The sequence below is a fragment of the Vipera berus genome, assembly GCF_964194415.1.
Source record: "Vipera berus genome assembly, chromosome: 6".
Classification (NCBI taxonomy): Eukaryota; Metazoa; Chordata; class Lepidosauria; order Squamata; family Viperidae; genus Vipera; species Vipera berus.
In genome coordinates this window covers 70,842,568-70,863,403 of record NC_138208.1, presented here as the reverse complement: position 1 = coordinate 70,863,403, position 20,836 = coordinate 70,842,568, and the positions used below count along the sequence as shown (strand labels likewise).

General features: G+C 39.9%; 1 protein-coding gene across 1 annotated transcript in view; it reads right to left on the bottom strand.

Moving 5' to 3' along the window:
- The window catches only part of HIPK2 (homeodomain interacting protein kinase 2), a 146,117-nt gene that overhangs the window by 117,367 nt on the left and 7,914 nt on the right, over window positions 1-20,836 (bottom strand). The gene's annotated exons all lie outside the window — the stretch shown is intronic.

The following is a 20,836-nucleotide window of genomic DNA, read 5'->3' as shown; positions in this document are numbered from 1 at the left end:
ATTGCAAAATAATAATAATCAGGATTTCTGAACTCAAGACAAGCACATTCTAGTTCCATCAAAATCCATTTGGAGACCTGTGTATCCTATCCACCACACGAAGAATGAACAATTACCCTTTCCAAGCTATGGTGAGTGGTGTTGAGCTGCAGAATGAGAGAGGTTTTTGAATCGCAACAAATGCAAAACAACTCATGACTTCTGTGCAGGGTTGTATGTGTTTGGATTGTATGTTTGCATGTGCACATATGTACACATACTTAGCCTGCAATCTACTGGAACCTATCTAGAGGACTCTTCAGGTAAAAGGCAGATATAAATCTGAGAACTAAACAATGAGAACAATTGGTGTTGAAATTATTATTTAGTTTTCAGAAGAATATTGTAGACTGAAAAACTGAAAATAAATTTGATATATTAACCATGCCAAGATAAGGGGTTTTACTCTTCAGCTGAGCCCCAAATGACAAATTTAATAAATGGCAAGAGTTTACTCCCCTCTCATCAGTCCACCCTTTTTCAGAATTTGAACAATGTCCCATCTAGGCGTTGACCAAATTCACAGCTTTCAGTCCAAATTGGCTCTGTCAGTTAGTATGTATTAAATGGGAACCTAACAAAATGCAAAATGTGATCAATAGCAGAGATTTTTTCAGAAAAGGAACTATTGTTTAGGGACAGAGCACCTATTTTATATATATGCATTATATTTCTATACCACCCAGTAGTCAAAGCTCTTAATTAAAGGTTAAATTTGTTAGAACGTGAAATAATTTATAATAAAAGCTTTACAAGATAAACCAACATCACTTGAAGGAGATCAACAATAGCACAAAGATCCAAAAGTCATGAGTATGGGTTTTTAAAACGGAAGGACTTTTCTTGTTTTGGGGGAAAAAAGAGAACGAAACAGATGAACTTCAGCTAAGCTTCTCTAGGAAGTACTTTACACCAATATAGAAAAAGCCCACTCCTTATTAGCTCATGAACCCTGAGGCAACTCAGATATGTCCAGATTTCCCTGGCACCTCTATTTAGGATTAGGAAATATCTGACTCATTTTGTAGGTATCACTAAATATTGTATGAATAAGTACAGGTATAGTTCCTGGCCTCCAACTTGCAAAATCTGTGGTTCTCGAAAAAGGTATTTAAAAAGTTTCTAGAAATAATTAACCCAGAACCAATGTAAATAATATTATATTAGCAGAAAGGCCAAGAGCCTTGTTTAGTATAACAAACCTTAAAAGTATTGTCAAATCCTCTATTCTGACTGTTGTCAGAAATAATAGGTTTTAAATATAGGGAGCAAAGGTCACCTGTGACTGTGGCATTCTGTAAGCTACACATGTTCCCTAAGCAGTGCTAAATGGGTGACAATGGCCAGATGCAGCTGTATATTGTTCTTTGGGGCTTCACGGCCATGACAAACAGAAGCGCATAAAATCAAATATGGGAACAACTCTGAAAAAAAAGTAGAACATTTATTTGAAAATCTTGGGATGTTTAGTTGGCATATTCCCTTTCCTTGTTAAGAAACTAGGTGAGGTAGGGCCAAAATATCTCTTCACAGTGTTTAAGGTGAGACCATATTTGTTTCCCTCTCATTAGTTTCATGATTCTTTTCACTACAGAAGAAAGAGAGGACCACTTATTATTTCTATAGGACAGTTAAACTTACTTGCTATGTGCCCTTGATCACGAGTCCCCAAACCCTGGGCCGTGGCCCACTACTAGGCTGCAGCCTGTTTGAAACTGGGCTGCAGGAGAAATGGGCAGGCACAGGCGTGTGAAGCTCTACTTGCGTGAGCAGAGGATGGTTGTGCTTGCGCATGAAGCTCCATCCGCGCAAGTGGAGAGCACATGCCGCTTGCATAAATGAAGCAGTGCACATACCTGCCACTCACACACACACACACACACACACACACACACACACACGGTGTCAGGCTGCCAAGCTGGAAAGGGTGGGGACCGCTGCCCTAGAATATGCATACTAAATATTTGAAAGGCATGGCTGATGAGAGCTTATAAGACATCCAAAGCATTTTAAGATTTTAAATCTTGGATAATCCAAGAAAATTTAAGTAGCATCAGATCCAACTAGAACTTGGATAGGAGATGAGGCTGTTACAGGATATTAAAAAATCATCTATGAAGAAGGGAATACTATCTAAATTGTGCCAAGAAAGCCAATTGCATAGGCATGTAGTCTCCACAGAATCTTTCATTGTTTTGAGAAAGTTTCCTCCATCTGAAAGGATTACAATGAGTGGAAAGGATTCTAATATCTCATCATCTCTGGATAGGCTCAATACTGCATTTCCCCACTCCATTTTTAAAAGAATGCTCTGAAATCCACAGATGCCTTAAATTTGTACTTAGTTTAACCCAAATGGGCCTGTGGGTTAACAATTCCTCTTGAAAAGGAATTAGTTTAAAATGTATTCATAGTAAAATATACTGTCTTTTCCTCTAGAGTTACTTCTCCCCCCCCAAGAGCAGTTTCCCTTGGTGAAAAAACTAATAGTTCAGCCAGATGATGGGCAAAAAATCCAGATCTGCAAAACAAACTGTAGCTATAACAGGCATGCCAAGTATTAGAGGCTGTTTTCTGAGAATACAGATTTTATATATTTGGAATCTCCTTTAATTAGAGGATACTACTGGGATTTAGGCCTAATGACATCCTGCTGAAAAATCTATTTATAGCATAATCCTGAAGTAAACAGCTTGCCTCCAACTGTATCTAGTCAATCAGCACAGTACCTAGGCATACCCAATTCAGCAACATACTGTGTGCATTTGTCTGTTTTGCAGCTATGAAGCAATAGAATACTGCCTTGCAAAATTAAAACATTTGTGGAATTTGGTATAGTTTGTCAGCATGCAAGTGGCAGGGCAGACTGTAATGAACACTCCAATTTATTCCATAGATATTGATCAGATGAAAGGACAAGGCTATGCAATGCTATAAATTCTACCCAGTTTTGATTCTGTCTTGTCTGTCTCGTTATGATAGCAATAGCAATAGTACTTAGACTTATATACCACTTCATAGTGCTTTACAACACTCTCTAAGTGGTTTACAGAGTAAGCATATTGTCCCCAATGACTGACCTTTCTCATGCATCAGCTACCATTCTGGGGGGAAAAGGAGCTATGACCCAATTCTATAATAGCAAATTGATTTCTGAAAATTTCTACTGCCTATGATTCAATCAGCATAGTGAAAATTAAAAAGCAAAATCAATCAAATGTACACCAATTAAGGCTGCATTAGAAAAGCAGAAACATTAGTCAAAATAAATATCAGATCAAACACTTTCCTCATAAAGTTTATGTCACCACTCAGATGTAAGGCATTAGACCAGGGGTAGGCAATCTTGGCTCTTTTATGACTCGGGGACTTCAACTGGCTGGCTCAGGAAGTCTGGGAGTTGAAGACCACGAGTCATAAAAGAGCCAAGGTTGCCTACCCCTGCATTAGACAGACCTCCAGATTCAGAAAGCTACCAAGAAAGCATTTGTTTTTATCCATCTCACTGCTCCTCCTCCCACTAACACTGATCCCAGTTGTATAAATGCAGTGGTGCAAGTTAGGTGATTTTAAGGCCTGGATTTAATAATTTAACATGCCCCCACCTCATTTTAGCTGCTAATGTCTATCTACTTAATTAGTTGAAATATTATCAGTCTGCCCTTCTATGTTTGTAGACCTCCAAGCCACAGCTTCCCACAAAAGAAACAATTTCCATTATTGTTGGCACAAACACATAGTAGAGTATCATGTAGTATAATAAAGTTGCTAGTAAGTTTACTGGACATTGTCAGTAGCAGAACTGAGGAAGGAAAGAAGCTGCTTCTTACTGAGTTAAGACTATTAAAATTTATTTAATATGTCCATAGGAATGAAGAGCATTTCCCCCATAGTTTCATGAAGGATGCTTTCCCCAGCCCTGTTAATACTAAGGGCTGGCATTTCTCATTCAAAGGTTAGGATGTAGTACAGTCAAACTACTAATGCTTCTTCCTGATGCAAATTGGATTTGAAATGACCTTTTCCCCACTCTCTTCCAAACTGTTCAAACTACCTGGTTCATTGCACTACAATTCAAGTGTGAGACCCTTGTGTGTTTACACTGTATTCGGCAGTGAAGTTAAGTTCACTCCTACAATGTGTGCATTCCACTGGGGGTGGTGGGGGTGGGGTGTTCATCTGCAGCTTTCCATCTGTGCTTCTCCTCTTTAGATGCTTCAACTATTTTATTAGTCCAACTGATAAAAATGCAGAATTGCAGATTAACGTTATTAACTCCTCCCCAAGATTGAGACATGTTTGTTTTTAAAACATTTACCTCCATTTCCTGGCACTGTCAAGAAGAAAAGTTTCCTGCTGGATCTGTTAGTATATTTTTCCAATCTGGAACTTTCTACATAGACTGCAGCTGCAATGGTCCCAGCTAACATGATCATAAATCCCAATCCATCTGGAGGACACCATGCCAGAGAGAGCTGAATGGCTAGGCTCTGCCATGCTGTATGTTTTTATAGCTGAAATCCCAAATCATCACAAAGCATACACTCCACAAGTCAGCCAGTCACAGCTCTCCAATTTAACCATCTGGCCAACCCATGTGTCTCCAGAATACGTATTGGTTGCTTTCACAGAAACGTTTTCTATTCACATCTAAAAATAAAATACACAACCTAAACATCAAACAGCTATTGGGCAGGTGTGAAATTGGCAGCTGAGGAATGTCCAATAATTTTGTAGCTAACAGCCAGCGAAAGAGTAAGCTTCCTTTAAGGGATTGTATAAATATACACTGAGTCCGGAATCTCCTGAAAGTGACTAAAAATGCTTAAGAACTTTGGAATTCTGACTTAGGTCTACCATAACAGTACCTCTTCCTATTACTCTGAGCAAAACCCACATATCTGAGTTGCTTTTTCCTTACATAGCAGAACTGAAATCAGACTAGCTGTCCTGTGAATTTGAACACAGGAATATTATTATGCATTGTTACTCCCCAATACAGTAACCTGAGCCTTCCTTCTGTTTGACAGAATTCTTTGTTCCAGTATCATAATCTGTTGCTATAGACACACTACTATGATGTCAGACAATAAGGATTATGGACCCTTGGTTTAAACAGAAAAGGTAAATTGTGTGGGGGGGAGGGGGAGGCTGCATCTACAAATTGCTGTTAAGACACAAACATTTGAAGCACCCCAGATGTTGATGGGAAAATAAACGAAAGGTTTTGAGTAATTTAGAATGAGTATATAGGAACATAACTTGGTACTATGAACTTGATTTGTGCTTCATAGTGCCTCAGTCAGAAGTGCTTTGCAATTTCCTAGAGACCAGTTATTTTCTAAATATAAATCCATGCCTTTATATACTTTACTGTTCCATGACTAAAACCATAGCAAAGGGACTCTCAGCACCGCTCACATTTTGATTCAGTGTACAGAAAATGGGAAAAGTTTTTCTTCATCTATTTTTTTAAATTTTATTTTATTTCTTTATTTGTATCCCGCCTTCAATTATTATTATTTTTTTACAAATTACTCTTGGCAGCAAACTTACCTAATACTCCTTCCTCCTCCTATTTTCCTGACAACAACCCCCATGTGAGGCACCCCAAAGGTGTATTTCCATAGATATATAACCATGTGAGGAGTTGGGCTGAGAGACAGTGACTAGCCCAAGTTCACCCAGCTGGCTTTTATAGCTAAGGAAATAGAAAAAAATTCAATCTTCTGCTTTCTAGCTTGGTGTCTTAGTCACCAAATCAAACTGGCTTTCATAATATAACACTAAATAATTTGTAATACTAGAGTCTGGGTTTATCAAATAAAGGAAGACATTTTTTTCATACAGGGCATGGTTCAGCCCTAAAGATCAGGTCATCAGAATATTTGGACTGGCCCTACTGACGAAGCAGCCATACTGGGTGCAGGATGAGAACAACCTGAAGCCAAATGCTCATTCTTTATTCTGTGGAAGCTTCCCAGAACATCCACTTCTTTGCATCTAAGGAATAGAATAGAGCTCTTTGTAGATGTTTGTTCATTAGTGAAGCATTGCTCAGAGGGTCCCTCAGAGAGATACTATCAGCCTTTTGAGGTAGCCATGTCAGGAATCAGACTCCACCAGAAATACTGGAAATCTACTTTATTAAGGTAAGTTATAATAACAAAGCCTGCCAGCATTTTCCCTTCCTTCCCTCTTATACCAAAGAGCATCAAGGCTTGGCCTTTTTAAGCTTCTTTCTAATGCCTTCTTCCTTACCAGGATTAATTCGTGTTTTGTTAACTGCTGTCGACACAGAGCTTCTCCAAGGTGATCTTTGTGGCTCTCTATAGATACGTGGTGGCTCGGTGGGTTAGGACGCTGAGCTTGTCAATCAGAAGGTCGGCACTTTGGCGGGTCGAATCCCGAGTGCCACGTAACAGAGTGAACGCCTGTTACTCGTCCCAGCTTCTGCCAACCTAGCAGTTCGAAAGCACGTAAAAATGCAAGTAGCAAAATAGGGACCACTGCGGTGGGAAGGTAACAGCATTCTGTGCGCCTTTGGCGTCTAGTCATGCCGGCCACATGACCACAGAGACGTCCTCGGACAAGCGCTGGCTCTTCGGTTTTGAAATGGAGATGAGCACCGGCCCCTAGAGTCGGAAACAACTAGCACGTATGTGTAGGGGAACCTTTACCTTTACCTTATAGATACTGCGAGAAATGGATATAGTAACTATTAGGCAACCTCACAACACAATGGATTCTCTCTGAGTGTCATCTACAAGGGTGCTGGCCAGAAAGTGAATGGTAAGAAAGTGTCTGTAGGGGAGAATAATGGGGCAAGCACAAATGGGTGGGAGTGGCAGATTGTCTTCCATCCAAAGCTATGGTTGAAGAATGTAATGACAGCCCTCAACTTGATTAGAAGCTCTAGATTTTACACAGAAGAAAAACAGTGTTGTGACCATCTTCAAAATTTGGGGTGTTTGCTACTAGGAAGCCAAAGAAGAGCTCTTGCTAATTGTGTTCTCAAGGATATCTTGTTGGCCACTATGGAAACAAGATGCTGGGCTAAAGAGGCCAACAAGACCATAGACATGAAATATATGTGGAATACTGATAGTTTCACTTTTCTTGGTAGTAGTTCCAGAGCTATTGTGGTGACATAACTGTGGAACTGATAGAGAGGTGCAAAAATATCCTCACTTTACTAGGCAGGCCTCTAGTGAAAAGTTATTCCAAACTCAGCATATTGGAGGAAAAAGAATAATTAATGTAGTTTGATCTTGGCAGCACCACAGTTGATGCATCTTACTTTAAAAATGAAGTGTTTAGTTCTTGTTCCCTTGTCTGAGCAGTATAGTCTGCCACTGGCAAATTAATGCTAACTGAACATTCATTCACCATCACTTTAATTTTTGAATTATTTTCTCACTTTTGCCTTGCAATTAATTTTGGAGTGATATAGAACAGTGGTCACCAACCTGTGCGACTTGGCGGCACAGCTGAGGGGGGAGAGGGGAACCGGGACATGAGAATGGCAGGCCAACGCACACGTGCATGCACATGCAGCTCGACTGCAAGTTGAGCTGTGCATACATCCGTGTGCATGCTGGCCCGCTACTCATGTGAGTTGACAAACAACTCAAGGCAACAGAATCCAACCTTCCTCTTCCGATTTTTCCCACAATAATAGCACTGTAAGGTAAGCTGGGCTGAGAGAGAACGACTGGCTCAAAGTCACCCAGTCGGCTTTTATAGCTAAGGCTGGACTTGAACTCATGGTCTCTTACTTTCTAATCTGGTGAATTAAGACAAAATTGTCTTAATGTCAGTCATACACACTGGAAAATGGAATGGATATATAGTTCTAATTGGAAAAGAACCTCAGTTCCATACATAGATGTAACTAGGGCAGAGGGGCATCTGCAAGAGAAAGATCAAAAAAGTCAAGATGGGGGATCACAGTCACTGACTTGACTTTTTGATCTCTCTACCCCCAGAGACACTCCTATGATTTCTTCCAAGTACTAATAAATGTTATGAAAGCCTAAGGTTGCACTTGCTGAATATTCCTTCTGAACCACCAGGGATTTACTAAAACAATCAAAGTGTTCCAATAATTACTGTAATAAATCTCTATGAGTATCTTTTGATCAATATATCAATGTATTCTATTACATTAATATCCAATTAAGCCCACTTAGAATTATCTATTGTACAAAACTTTTTTACCCACTCATTCTATATTTGTTTTTTTTTCTAAGTTCTTTATTCTTCTCTCTGCTCACTTTGATAATTAACGAAATATTCAGCTGGATTCAGCCAGCATCAAAATCCAATTATTAATCAAATATTAATAATAGTACAGCATTCTATTATTCAACAACAAGTTCTTTAGAAAGTATCAATATATAATTCTTTAGAAAGCATCAATATAGTTTTTCCTAAGAAAATATGTATTCCTACCCCCCTGCATACAAGTCGATCTACAATTACAGTATTCTGGATTTTCAGATTTTATAGTTTAATTACTGGTGCTTCTTTCCACTGCATTTAGTTCTCTGGTTGGTTTATGGTATAATAGTGAAGTTTGGAGCCTGACATTTTTGCTGCCAGTTGCTTTATGGATTAATACAATTTTAATTGGGTGATGGGTTGTTTTCTAATGTGTGTATAGACAAATGTTTATGTAGGAAGCAGCTAGATTAAAATGGAGGCAATAAAAATAAATATCTGTACCAGACACTTATTCATTATAATGGTAGTCCAAGCAAGAGCAAGGAGCTGATGCATAATATTTGAACCATGAAGCTTAAAGAAGGGACTGCAGAAAATATCTACTACAGTCAAATGCCAAAAGATTTCCTCATTGTGCTTGTAAAAATGGCTTCCCAGCTATGTGTTTTATTATGAAAACATAATGGAGCTTCTTCTTCTTTACTTCCTCTTTTACCACTTCAGGTGTTGAGGGACTTCTGATTCTTATACTTCTGGTGCCCTTAAATCATTGTTATTTGATGCTTTTGTAGCGTGTCTTTGATGTTGTCTCTCCACCTTCTTCTGGGTCTGCCCGGTGTTCTTTGGCCTTCTCCTGTATGTGCCTTGTATGGTATAGAATCCCAAGACATTCTCTCCAGGTGAGCAAACCACTTCACTTGCTGTCTTTGTAAGTAATTTAAGATTGGTTCTATTCCATTTCTTTCTCTTATGATATCATTTTTTTATTTTATCCCTTACGATAGCTCTGGCAGCTTTCCTCAAACATCTCATTTCTGTGGTGACTAACTTTTGCTTATGCTTTATTGCAAGTGTCCATGTTTGGCACTGGTAACATAGGGTGGAGATGAATGTGCTTTGTATGAGATGCTTCTTTGTGCTGATCAGTACGGCCTTGTGTTATAATGGAGCAACAGCACAAGTTTAGTGAGTAAGTACCTTCCACATATTCGGAAGATAAGTGAGCTATCTACTGACAAGTAAGAACTGTCTTCAAACAATTGCTTCCTGAAGCTGAAACCAAGCAGGATGCTTGACCTCAACCTTCTAGTTCCAAGTCCAGACAACACCAAAGTGGCTGTTGAATCTTGCTTCAAGAATAAAGTCATCTCCTTTCCTGAGGAATATAAGCCAGCCTGGAAACGCATAGCATCTAACTGGAACATGATGTACCTCTCCTTGACCTTCCCAACTTTTTCCATCCACAGTTATGGCATTGATCTCTTCTGGCACTATGTTTATTCTACCTCATGATAGGATCACTCTCAATTTTTATTAAGCTAAGAAGATCTTCTTTCCAAATTAGTGTCCATATCATTGCCACATCGATTTCTAGGTAACATAATCCCTGGAGAATAAGTGTCTTCAATCTAGCCCTTCAGGTCTCCTAACAAAGCCCTTCCCTGCTGAAATCAAGTCAATCCACTTTGCTGCTGGTTGTCCTCTTCTCTTTCTTTCCTCTTATCCCACAGTGTGGACTTATCAAAGGACCTGGGTTTTCATGTAATTTATCTTAGGCATGTAACCTGAAATCCAGACTTTGAATTTCTTGGAGGCTGGAATTTCTTTTAGACAGGATTACCGTAAGTCTGAAAGTGTTCAGTTATTCATTTTCCCCATCTCTTTGATAATATAGTATACTTCGACCCCTCCCCAAAATTCTAATTTCTCAGTATGTTCTTTTCCTTCTCTAAGTTAAATAATTATCCTCCTGATTATAATTTTAGGTCATTATCATTGTCTTGGGAGAAATATAACAAAATGTGCAAAAAGTAAAAGATGATATAATGAAACTAAAATAGGACTAGTTTTAATAACTCAAAAAATGAATAGAAAAAGCTTACTTTGAACAAGGCTTTAAACAACTAATTATATAAAGGTAAAGGTTCCCCCGCACATGCGTGCTAGTCGTTTCCGACTCTAGGGGCCGGTGCTCATCTCCGTTTCAAAGCCGAAGAGCCAGTGCTTGTCCGAGGACGTCTCTGTGGTCATGTGGCCGGCATGACTAGACGCCAAAGGCGCACAGAACGCTGTTACCTTCCCACTGTAGTTGTCCCTATTTTTCTACTTGCATTTTTATGTGCTTTCGAACTGCTAGGTTAGCAGAAGCTGGAATGAGTAACAGGCGCTCACTCTGTTACACGGCACTCGGGATTCGACCCACCAAACTGCCGACCATCTGATCGACAAGCTCAGCGTCCTTACCCACTGAGCCACTGCGTCCCTTCTCTAATTATAACCCCACCTATATTTCCCACCAATTCCAGAAAACGATCCCTAAAAAATAAGGAGGGGGATTTAAACATTTGTAAAGTTGAGGATAATTATAACTCAGCAGGGAAGGAGTTCTATCATTAGAAGACCCAACTTTTTCTGTCACGACTGAAACCCTATTTAGAGTAACTGAGTTATTGTAGAATATTTGAGACTATTTATGAGGGTCAGTTTGGTCTAGTGGTTAAGGCACTAGGCCAGAAACCAGAACAATGAGTTCTAATTTTGCCTTAGCCATGAAAGCTGTCTGGGTGACTTGGCCAGTCCTTCTCTCTCAGCCTACAATGCCAGGCTTGGGCAACAAGTCACTTGGTCAATTCTTGTTGCAACCACATGGATCAACACTTTGAAAAAAAGGGAAATCAAGGCAAGTTATAATCTGGTCTTCCTTATCCCAGGCACCCACAGATACATGTACTTTAATTCTTAGACATTCTGAGCAGAAAAGCCATTGCAGGGAATTCTGAAAATTGAAGTCTACAAATTTGGAGGATACACATGCCTCAGGACTTTCTGCCCCCTGCTTCTTTGGTCATGCTGCTGAAATTGAGGACGTAATTTATCTTGTTTGAGGCAAGGAATACATAACCATTGTAGAATAAGCCCTAAAATAAAGTTAATGTACTTTAATGTCATCCATGCTCATGGGTATGATACCGTCTTATCCATTTTATAAACATGTCACATTCCTGTGGCCAGTGAACACTCCTAGCCAATAAAATGCTGCTTGTGTCTTGTCTAATTAATAGATGGTCACACTTATATTTAAAATGGACATCTTGAGTTGAAAGTCATTTAACTATGACCACGCAGCCAGTCATGGCCAAACTTGGGCGCAGTTCTTTCAGTGCCCAATCTGGTCTTCTCCTCATTGGAGATCTTCTCAGAGAGTGAGCTTGATTTTAACTATTTACATCTATTTGATGCTTAGGAATGCACACCTCCAATCTCATTCATTTTGAGGATTGTATTCCTAAGAAGCACTAAAACCTATGCTTGCTCTATGACTTTTTGAATCTGGGAACTTTTTTAAATTCTTCATTCCATCTATGTCAAACACCACATAAAGTTTACAAAAATTACATATATTAATTCCACAAGCCACCCACATGACTAATGGCTGTTTACTGTTGCTAAAAATATGCAGCTAATCAATATAAAGGTTGTCAAGGAGAAATAGCAAGCAAAGCAAACACATTTGGGGGCTGGGGAGCCAAAAAAACAATGCCAAAATTAAAATACATTGTAATAATTTCTCTAATAAGTAGAAGGCATATGAATATGCCTTGCAAAATGGACAAGGACAAAAGAATCACTATACAAAGATCAGCTGATATTCCTCCGTTCGCCAAAAAGGATTCTAAAGTCTTTAAGGCAATTTAGGACAATCTGAAATCTCCAGCAGAATTAAGCAGAACTTAAATATACAGAGGACACTAAACATTGATAGAACTTCCTCATCCAATTTCTCTTTCTATACCTAAGATGGTTATCTTTCTGGAACAATATTTTTCTCTGAATTTTCATTAAGGTTACAGAGAAAATCCTCCATAGAAAAAGTGCTAAATAGATACAAAAGCAGCTGCTAACCGTACCTAGTGGAAAATGTATTCTTCATCAAAGCATAATCTGCTTATGCAAAAAAGGGGGGGAACATAATGCACTGTAATTGAGAAGTAATCTTTGCTTTTAATTCATTGGGGGTTATCACGTAGGGGTAGATATAAAAAATTCTTTAGGGCACTGTTAACCTTAGTAGTTGCTTGAATCTTCATATTTCGAAAAACTGAACTTGAGCATTTTTAAACTGTGGATTAGTCCACCATACAAACCTGGCAAATTCATGTCTTATTCAACAAGCTATAAACCAACAAACTGGGGGTTATTATTTATTTGTTTATTTATTCATTCATTCATTATACAATTTCTATAGCCACCTATCCCAAGCAAGCGACTCTGCACAGTGAACAATCATAAAACAATTTAAAATAGTTACAATATAGTACAAAATTAAATATATATGGCAGCCAAAAATAATATTATCATAGAAGAAAACATAGCCAGGAAAACATACCCTTGAAGCCCCAGGTCTGGACACAAAGCCAGGTTATCAAGGCTTTACAAAAAGCCAACAAGATCAGGGTCATTCTAAACTCCAGCGGGCTACAGAAAATAAGGCACAATTCCTATTCCCTGTCAGTCATATTCCTTGACTGATGGACTAGTAACATGCCCAGCTTGCCAGACTGGATGGGTACAAACAGGTGGAAGAAGACAGTCCCTCAGGTAACCCACTCTGAAACAACAAAAGACTTTAAAGGTGTCAACCATCACCTTGAATTGTACCTGGAACCACGCAGGCAACCGATGAAGCTCACTCAGTACTGGTGTTGCGTGTGTTGGATATCCGACCCATTTACTACCCCATGCAGTTGCATTTTGCACCCGCTGAAGTTTTCAAATGCTTTTCAAGGGCAACCCCATGTACAATTGAGCATGTTTGCAGTACTCCATACAAGAAGTCTAGAGCATCTCTAAACCAGAAGAATAGAGTAAATAAGAGTACGAAGAAGGGAACCAGTTTTTCTCACTGTGTTAAGTTCTAACTCTGGACAATATATCAGAAGACGGTAATGAGAACAAATCATGGTTACAGTGGTCAAAGAGAATGCATAGATTCAGAAAGAGAAAGCATAGCCATCTTGAAGAAGGCTGAACAAGACTCTTCCTTCAAGCTGTGAAGGAAGACAATTTTGTCTTTTTTGAAAGACAATTCCCTCTTCCCTTTTTTATGCAAATAGTTTCAAAAACCAAGGAATGTATTATTTTATTTAAAATTCTTGACTGTAGTAAGCAAGTGAAGTCTACCATAAGAGTTTCTCCATCCTTATTTTATTCTCACAGGGTCATTTTGTTCTGTGTGATGTACATCACTGAAAACTGGTTATTGATTTTTAAAGGGCCATTCTGATCATCTAACAGAAGTCTATTGAATTTTGCCCCAGCGTTGTTGCATCACGCCAATAAATTTCCAGGCATTGATTAAGAATAAGACAGCTAAAAAAACACATTGTATCCTGCTAGCTTCTGTTTATCTTTCTGGTTTATTTTTGCTGCATCTTATTTTGTATCTTCCCATTTATCTTCTCTCAGGGACGCGGTGGCTCAGTGGGTTAGGACGCTGAGCTTGTCGATCAGATGGTCGGCAGTTTGGCGGGTCAAATCCCGAGTGCCGCGTAGCAGAGTGAGCGCCTGTTACTCGTCCCAGCTTCTGCCAACCTAGCAGTTCGAAAGCACGTAAAAATGCAAGTAGAAAAATAGGGACCACTCCGGTGGGAAGGTAACAGCGTTCCGTGCGCCTTTGGCGTCCAGTCATGCCGGCCACATGACCACGGAGACGTCCTCGGACAAGCGCTGGCTCTTCGGCTTTGAAACGGAGATGAGCACCGGCCCCTAGAGTCGGAAACAACTAGCACGCATGTGCGGGGTAACCTTTACCTTTACCTTTATTTATCTTCTCTAGCAAAAACAAAGCAGAACATAAAAAAAGTATTTTATCAAAAATACCAATCTGAGTCAAGGCATATATTTGAAAGTCTCTCTACCTATTGAGAATAAAGAATAAAGACGCACTGACTGAGGTTGTGCAAAAGCATCACAAACATTTCACTTATTTACTTTCATATAAGCCATATTGTAATTTGCACCATGATTTATTTCTTTGTGGTGGGTGGGCTCACACATTGTGCTAAGTTATAAGTTTCTGCCCACCAACCAGAACAATTTATACAACATGCTATGCCAAGCTGAGCAAATTACATTTGGATCAACACTATATGCGTGTCCTTGTGTTCTTTTTTCCTGAGATTGATCATGTTTTTTTAAAATTATACTGATATTTCTAAATTTAAATCTGTGTAAATGTACAAGTTGGTGCCTTTGTATATTGTATTTTTGGTGGTTGATGTTTGATTATGAGGTAATGTGTAAGTAAGAGCCAGATATCCTGTAATGCTATATTAATATTAACATTCTTCTCTACAAAGAAAACTGATTTACACAAACTGAAGGCTTTGTGATATAAAACTACTGTAACAGAGTTATAGTTTACAGCACAGAGTCACAAACGATTATAACAGTTATTCTGTGTATATTACATAGCTATTCTTACAGATATTTTTTTAATTCCCATTTATATCCCGCCCTTCTCCGAAGACTCAGAGCGGCTTACAATCTAAAGCACAAATCAATGTGCTTAGCAATAGCCTTCATTCTATGTATATGCCTGCTTATTAGGGCTTTCGAGGGCCCCCCAAGCGGCATTTTTACAAAGTCAGCTTATTGCCCCCAACAATCTGGGTCCTCATTTTACCTACCTCGGAAGGATGGAAGGCTGAGTCAACCTTGAGCCTGGTGGGACTCGAACCTGCACTAATTGCAGGCAGCTGGTGTTACTTAAGGAGGCATTGATGTGAGGAGGGCTGTATATCAGTGTCCCTCTATTATAGCAAGCTAAAAACCACCTAATGAATTTATCATTAATACCAGAATGTAGGATCTGGGATCCAGAAGATTGATCTCGGCAGCAGAAATCTAGCCAGCCACTAGATTTCAGCAAAGTGTTAGGATTTTATGTATCCCTCTAGTGGTGGTCAGGATTTTGCAGTCACAATCTACTGGTACAAAAATGTCCACAACTACCCAGAACTAGAACCAACAATACATAATGCTAACTGGTTTATACATACATTTTTCTAAAGCAATAACAGAGGCATACTCATTTCCACATGTTAATATAGGTAGTCCTCATTTAACAACCACTGGTGACAATTCAAAGTTACGACGGCAATGAATGAGGGGATTTATAACCGTTCCGCATAGTTGATTGCAATTCAAGCCCCTAGCAACCAGTTTACAATTACAATGGTTGCAGAATCTTATAGTCACACGATCACGGTTTGAGGCTCTCACTGCCAGTTCCCACAAGCAAGTCATGGGAAGCCAGTCGGAAGTTCCAAATGACAATTGTGTAACATCACGCCTGATAATCGTGCAAGATTTGCTTAACAACAGCAACACAAACTGTCACAACTACTGTTATAAGCTGGTGCAGTCCCGTGACATTGCACTTAATGACTGTGTCCCTTAGTGGCAGATGTACGAGACCCAACTGCCATTAGGTGCGGTCTACCTATACAGTCATTGACCCAGAGTGATTCTCAGTGGTTCCCATGTGAGAAAAAGTTCAGTTGATAATATTCTCTTTTCTCAAAATACACCAATAAAGAACTTGTATTCTGACCAACGTAAAGTAAAGCCACCTGTCTGTATCCGTAGGCCACAGGTCGGCAACCCGCGGCTCCGGAGCCGCATGCGGCTCTTTGAGCCGTCTCCTGCGGCTCCCAGCCGCCCAGTGCGCACGCACCTCTTCGAACAGGCAGTGATGCGCGCGCACCTCTCCAAATGGAGAGTGGCACCGCCCGTTCCGAGAGGTGCGCGCGCACCTTTTCGAAGGGCGGAGGTGCGCACGCACCTCTCCAAGCCGCCGCCGTCCCATCCGGAGACCTGCCGCGTTCACGGCAGCTGTGCAAACGGGATGGCGGCGGTTTGGAGAGTGCGCGCACACCTCTCCCAAGCTGCCGCCGTCCGGAGACCTGCTGACGTTTGGGGAGGTTTGGGGAGGTGCGCGTGAACGGGCAGCGGCCCTGCTTGTTGCGAAAGCTGCCGCGGCCCGTCTGCAAAGCTACCGAAAGCGGCAGCTTTGCAGACGGGCCGCGGCAGCTTTCGTAACAAGCGGGGCCGCTACCCATTCCGAGAGGTGCGCGCGCACCTCCCCAAACCTGCCGACGTTTGGGGAGGTTTGGGGAGGTGCGCGCGCACCTCTCGGAATGGGTAGAGGCCCCGCTTGTTGCGAAAGCTGCCGCTTTCGGCAGCTTTGCAGACGGGCCGTCGCCGTCGCGCAACCGGGAACCGGTTCCATCACACATAAAAAAAAGGCAACCGCGCGCGTCCGCGCATGCGCAAGAAACATTTTTTTTTGCATGCGCGTGCATGGACGCACGCACGCGGCTCCCACTTTTTTTATGTGTAATGGAACCGGTTCCCAGTGGCTCTTTTCCTTTTTCGGGTTGCCGACCCCTGCCGTAGGCAATTGCAATTCAACCATCCTCAAAATGGACAACAAATAGAACCTGAATTTAGTCTATTGAATTCTCCTTCACTAAAGGAGCTTCATCTCATTCTACAGATTAAGCGTGCATACATACTCACCTTTCAGGAGAAGAAACATTTTGCAAAGCACAGAAAAAGAATAACAAATATAAAGATTAAGGAATTAAAGATTAAGAAAAAGAAACATGGCTAAAACTAATTGCCAATACTTTTCACTACAGTCTCCATACTGTTCCTTGCTTGGAAACCATGCCAACAAATGACTTCATACACTACCTTTCATGCTATAAACTTCACAATTCATTTTTTTTCATGAGCTCATCTTCATAAAATGACAGTCTTCATCTTAATAGATTTATTTTTTTCCTATATTTAAATTGCAACTTGATTTTCACTTGCTATATGATCAAGCGTACTTCTTTCATACCAGTCAGTCTCTATATTCAGTCCACATTCACTCATCATCCATTCATTTTTAAGCCTATCCTTATTTTAGCACATATTTAAGTACCTCATTCCCTTTGTATTGAACTCACTTTTAGGTTCTTCATTACATATCTGACTCTCACTTGTATAAAACAAAATGGAGAGAAGTGTGCTGTTGTACAAAGTCATTTTTGCTCCTTTCAACAAACAGATCCCTCACAAGATACAACATACTTCCCATATACTAATTTCCTGTTGCATCATACAATCTGTTTAACATTCACTGCAAATCATTCCATTTTTCAGCCAACAACATGCAATCATCTAAGAAAAGTATGCATTTAAGGATCTCCAATCAACATACTTCTAGTGACATCACATGCATTCCTTATACATTTATTCATAAATACCTTAAACAGCCAAAGACCCAATAGATAACTTCGTCATACTTACTGCCTGGTGCTGAACAATTTGCTAAATATACCATGTATTCTCACACATAATTTACTTCTATGGTATGTTGCTTTTATTACATTCAGTTAACTCTACAGTTAACAATAACATCATAATCAAACAAGCTGACAAAGGAGGGATAATTGTCATCATGAATAAAGAGGATTAGTTCAAGGAAGCTGACAAGCAAGTCTCTAACACCACATTCTAACAACTTCTGTCCTCAGATCCCACAACAAAATATCAGAAAGAACTACAGAAAATGATTACATGTTTTCTTAAGGATGTGCAAGTTCGTCTCTACATGGAAACATGGTATCTTCTAACTATGTTCCAAAACACACAACCCAAGCGTCCTGGGCTATCCCATTGTCTCAGGCATTGGAACAATCACAACCAGAATACCATGTTTTGTGGATTCAGTACTCAGATCTTATGCTAACAGCACTCCCACCTCAATGGGAAGAAAACAACTCTCTAGGCAAATCTCCCTAACAACACTATGGGTATTGAGGCACTCTATACCAACATCCCCCACAAACTTGGATCTTGTCATGCTCAAGCAACAGATCAACATGTGAAGAGTTCAGGTTGATTTACTTTATTGCCATTCAACCTATAATAAAGGAATATCCCCAAACTGCTTGCCTTCCCTTGGGTAAGATAAGGTTCCATGGAGTTTTTGAGGGGGAGGGGTCAGTCCTGGTTGTTTTGCGGCTTCAAAGCTTACTCCCTGCCTGACTGTTCCCTGCTTGACTGGGCATTTCCCAACAGATCTAAAGCCATCAAGAACATCATCATCACTGATGCCAAAACAGCATGCCTTGTCACCATACTGAGTAACTCTATTTCATTTTCGGCAATACAACCATGGGGTACACACACATCTCTTCAATATGCCAACATCTTGATGGCAGACTTTGAGCAACATTATCTTAGTTCTTACCCCCTGAAACTCTTTTTTTCACTTGAGATTCAGTGAAGACGTTTTCATCACCTGGACCCATGGAAATGAATCCTTTATGAAATTCTATCATTACTTTAGCAACTTCTACCCCTTCATCAATCTCAGCCTAGATCTACTACAGAAAAAAGTCCACCTCCTTTATGTCATCATTAAAGCACACAATAGAAACATAAACATCTGTTATACAGGAAATCTACTTATCACCACACATATCTTTTAAGCTTCCATCCAGGACATGCCTTCAAATATACCATCTACCATAGGAAACTGAAAGCAAGAATAACAGTATCTTCATCAGAAAACAAGATCGTAAATCTACATTGATATTGACATAAACATTTCCACAATGACCTCTAAGTAGATAGCCTCAAATAAATTTTCATGATGCTTTAAAATCCTGACATGAAGGTAGTTCAGGCCCAAAGGCATAGAGGGCATCTGAGAAACTGGCCCTCTTATGAGTAAAGGATTACTAGAAGTAGGTCCTTTTCATGAGGAGGGATTCAATCTATAATTGGGAATTGTCTTATAGCCCACAGCTGGTACCTGGATATGTTTTCAGGGATTGGTTTAATGAGCCTTCAGTTTCTAGCAGCCAACGCTAGATCAATGTTTGTATATTTGTCTACATTTTGGCTTTTGATCTTGGATTAAATCTGAATATCTGTCTTTGGACACTGTAGAATTACAAGGTCTGGGCTGCAAAAATTCATAAGACCACTGAAGAGCAGCAAACAGATTTGGGAAACCAATTATCTGCTTCCATCTAGTATCATACAGGTATTTGCAGACAAGATCTAAGATTCCAACTATAAATGCCTCGCTTCTTGCTTGAACTCTGTAATGAACAATTGCTTTACCTTTGGGAAGAGATCTGACCCATTTAAAATTAATTGTCAGTGCTAGTTGCCCCACAAGACCCTGCTCTTTCTTATGAACAAATTGCTTATTTGTCTTCCTTGCGTATAACAGACAGCAGGTCTTCCACCCCTTACCATTGTGCCTAAGTGAATACATGCAGAGGGCATTTTTACCTGGTTGTTTCTTATTGCTCAGGGGGTGGGAAAGATTGCTTTCGGAGACCTGAGAGAGCTGTAGTCAATCAGGAATAGTTTATATTAGCTAAGCTAAATTAAGACTCTTACCTGGTAAAAGGCAGCTTCTTAAGTTCCATCTATTCTCCATCTCTGTCAAGATACAAAAGGCTTCTGAGCTTTCTTACCTATGGGAACCCCAAATCCTAGGAATGTTTCTTAAATCACTGATCATGCCTTCAAGTGCTGGTTTTCAGCAAGTCCCTGAATCATTTGCACTGCTATCTATTTACTATAAATGCATCGTACTGTTTATGATAAATGAAGCCATTTCTGGCACTTGAAGGCCTTGGTGGAAAGGGACCATAAAACAACAGTGACTCAACCCCTTTTTTTATACCTAAATGGAACACAGCAGCGAAAAACAAAGCTTTTGCCAGTGACTACCCACTTTTTATTAATCATGGCATTATTAAGAGGCTCAATTCTCAGCATCAGCATCCTGCAGCAGTGTTACTGGTTTTACAGAAGTTCTGTTCCACATCAAGACATCAGACACTAAGCACTAGTTAATACTTGGGTAAGCTAGCACTGAAAGTGTGCATGGGAAAACTTCTTCTTCTTCTTCTTATTATTATTATTATTGTTGTTGTTGTTGTTGTTGTTGTTGTTGTTGTTGTTGGAGGTGATCATGGAGGTCTTCTAGTCCAACCCCCTGCTCAGGCAGGAAACACTACCATTTCAGGAAAATTGTTGTCCAATCTCCTCTTAAAAATTTCCAGTGTTGGAGCATTCACAGCTTCTGGAGGCAGGTTCTTCCACTGATTAATTGTTCTGTCAGAAAATTTTTCCTTAAAAATACCATTATTTTAATAATCTGGATCATTTTCAAACTGTTTTGTTGCTAGCTGACCCAGAAATGCCACTGGATGATTTTAGATTTTGGTCTTAAGTGTTACAGCTCCTGCACTATCCCTTAAGAGAGCAA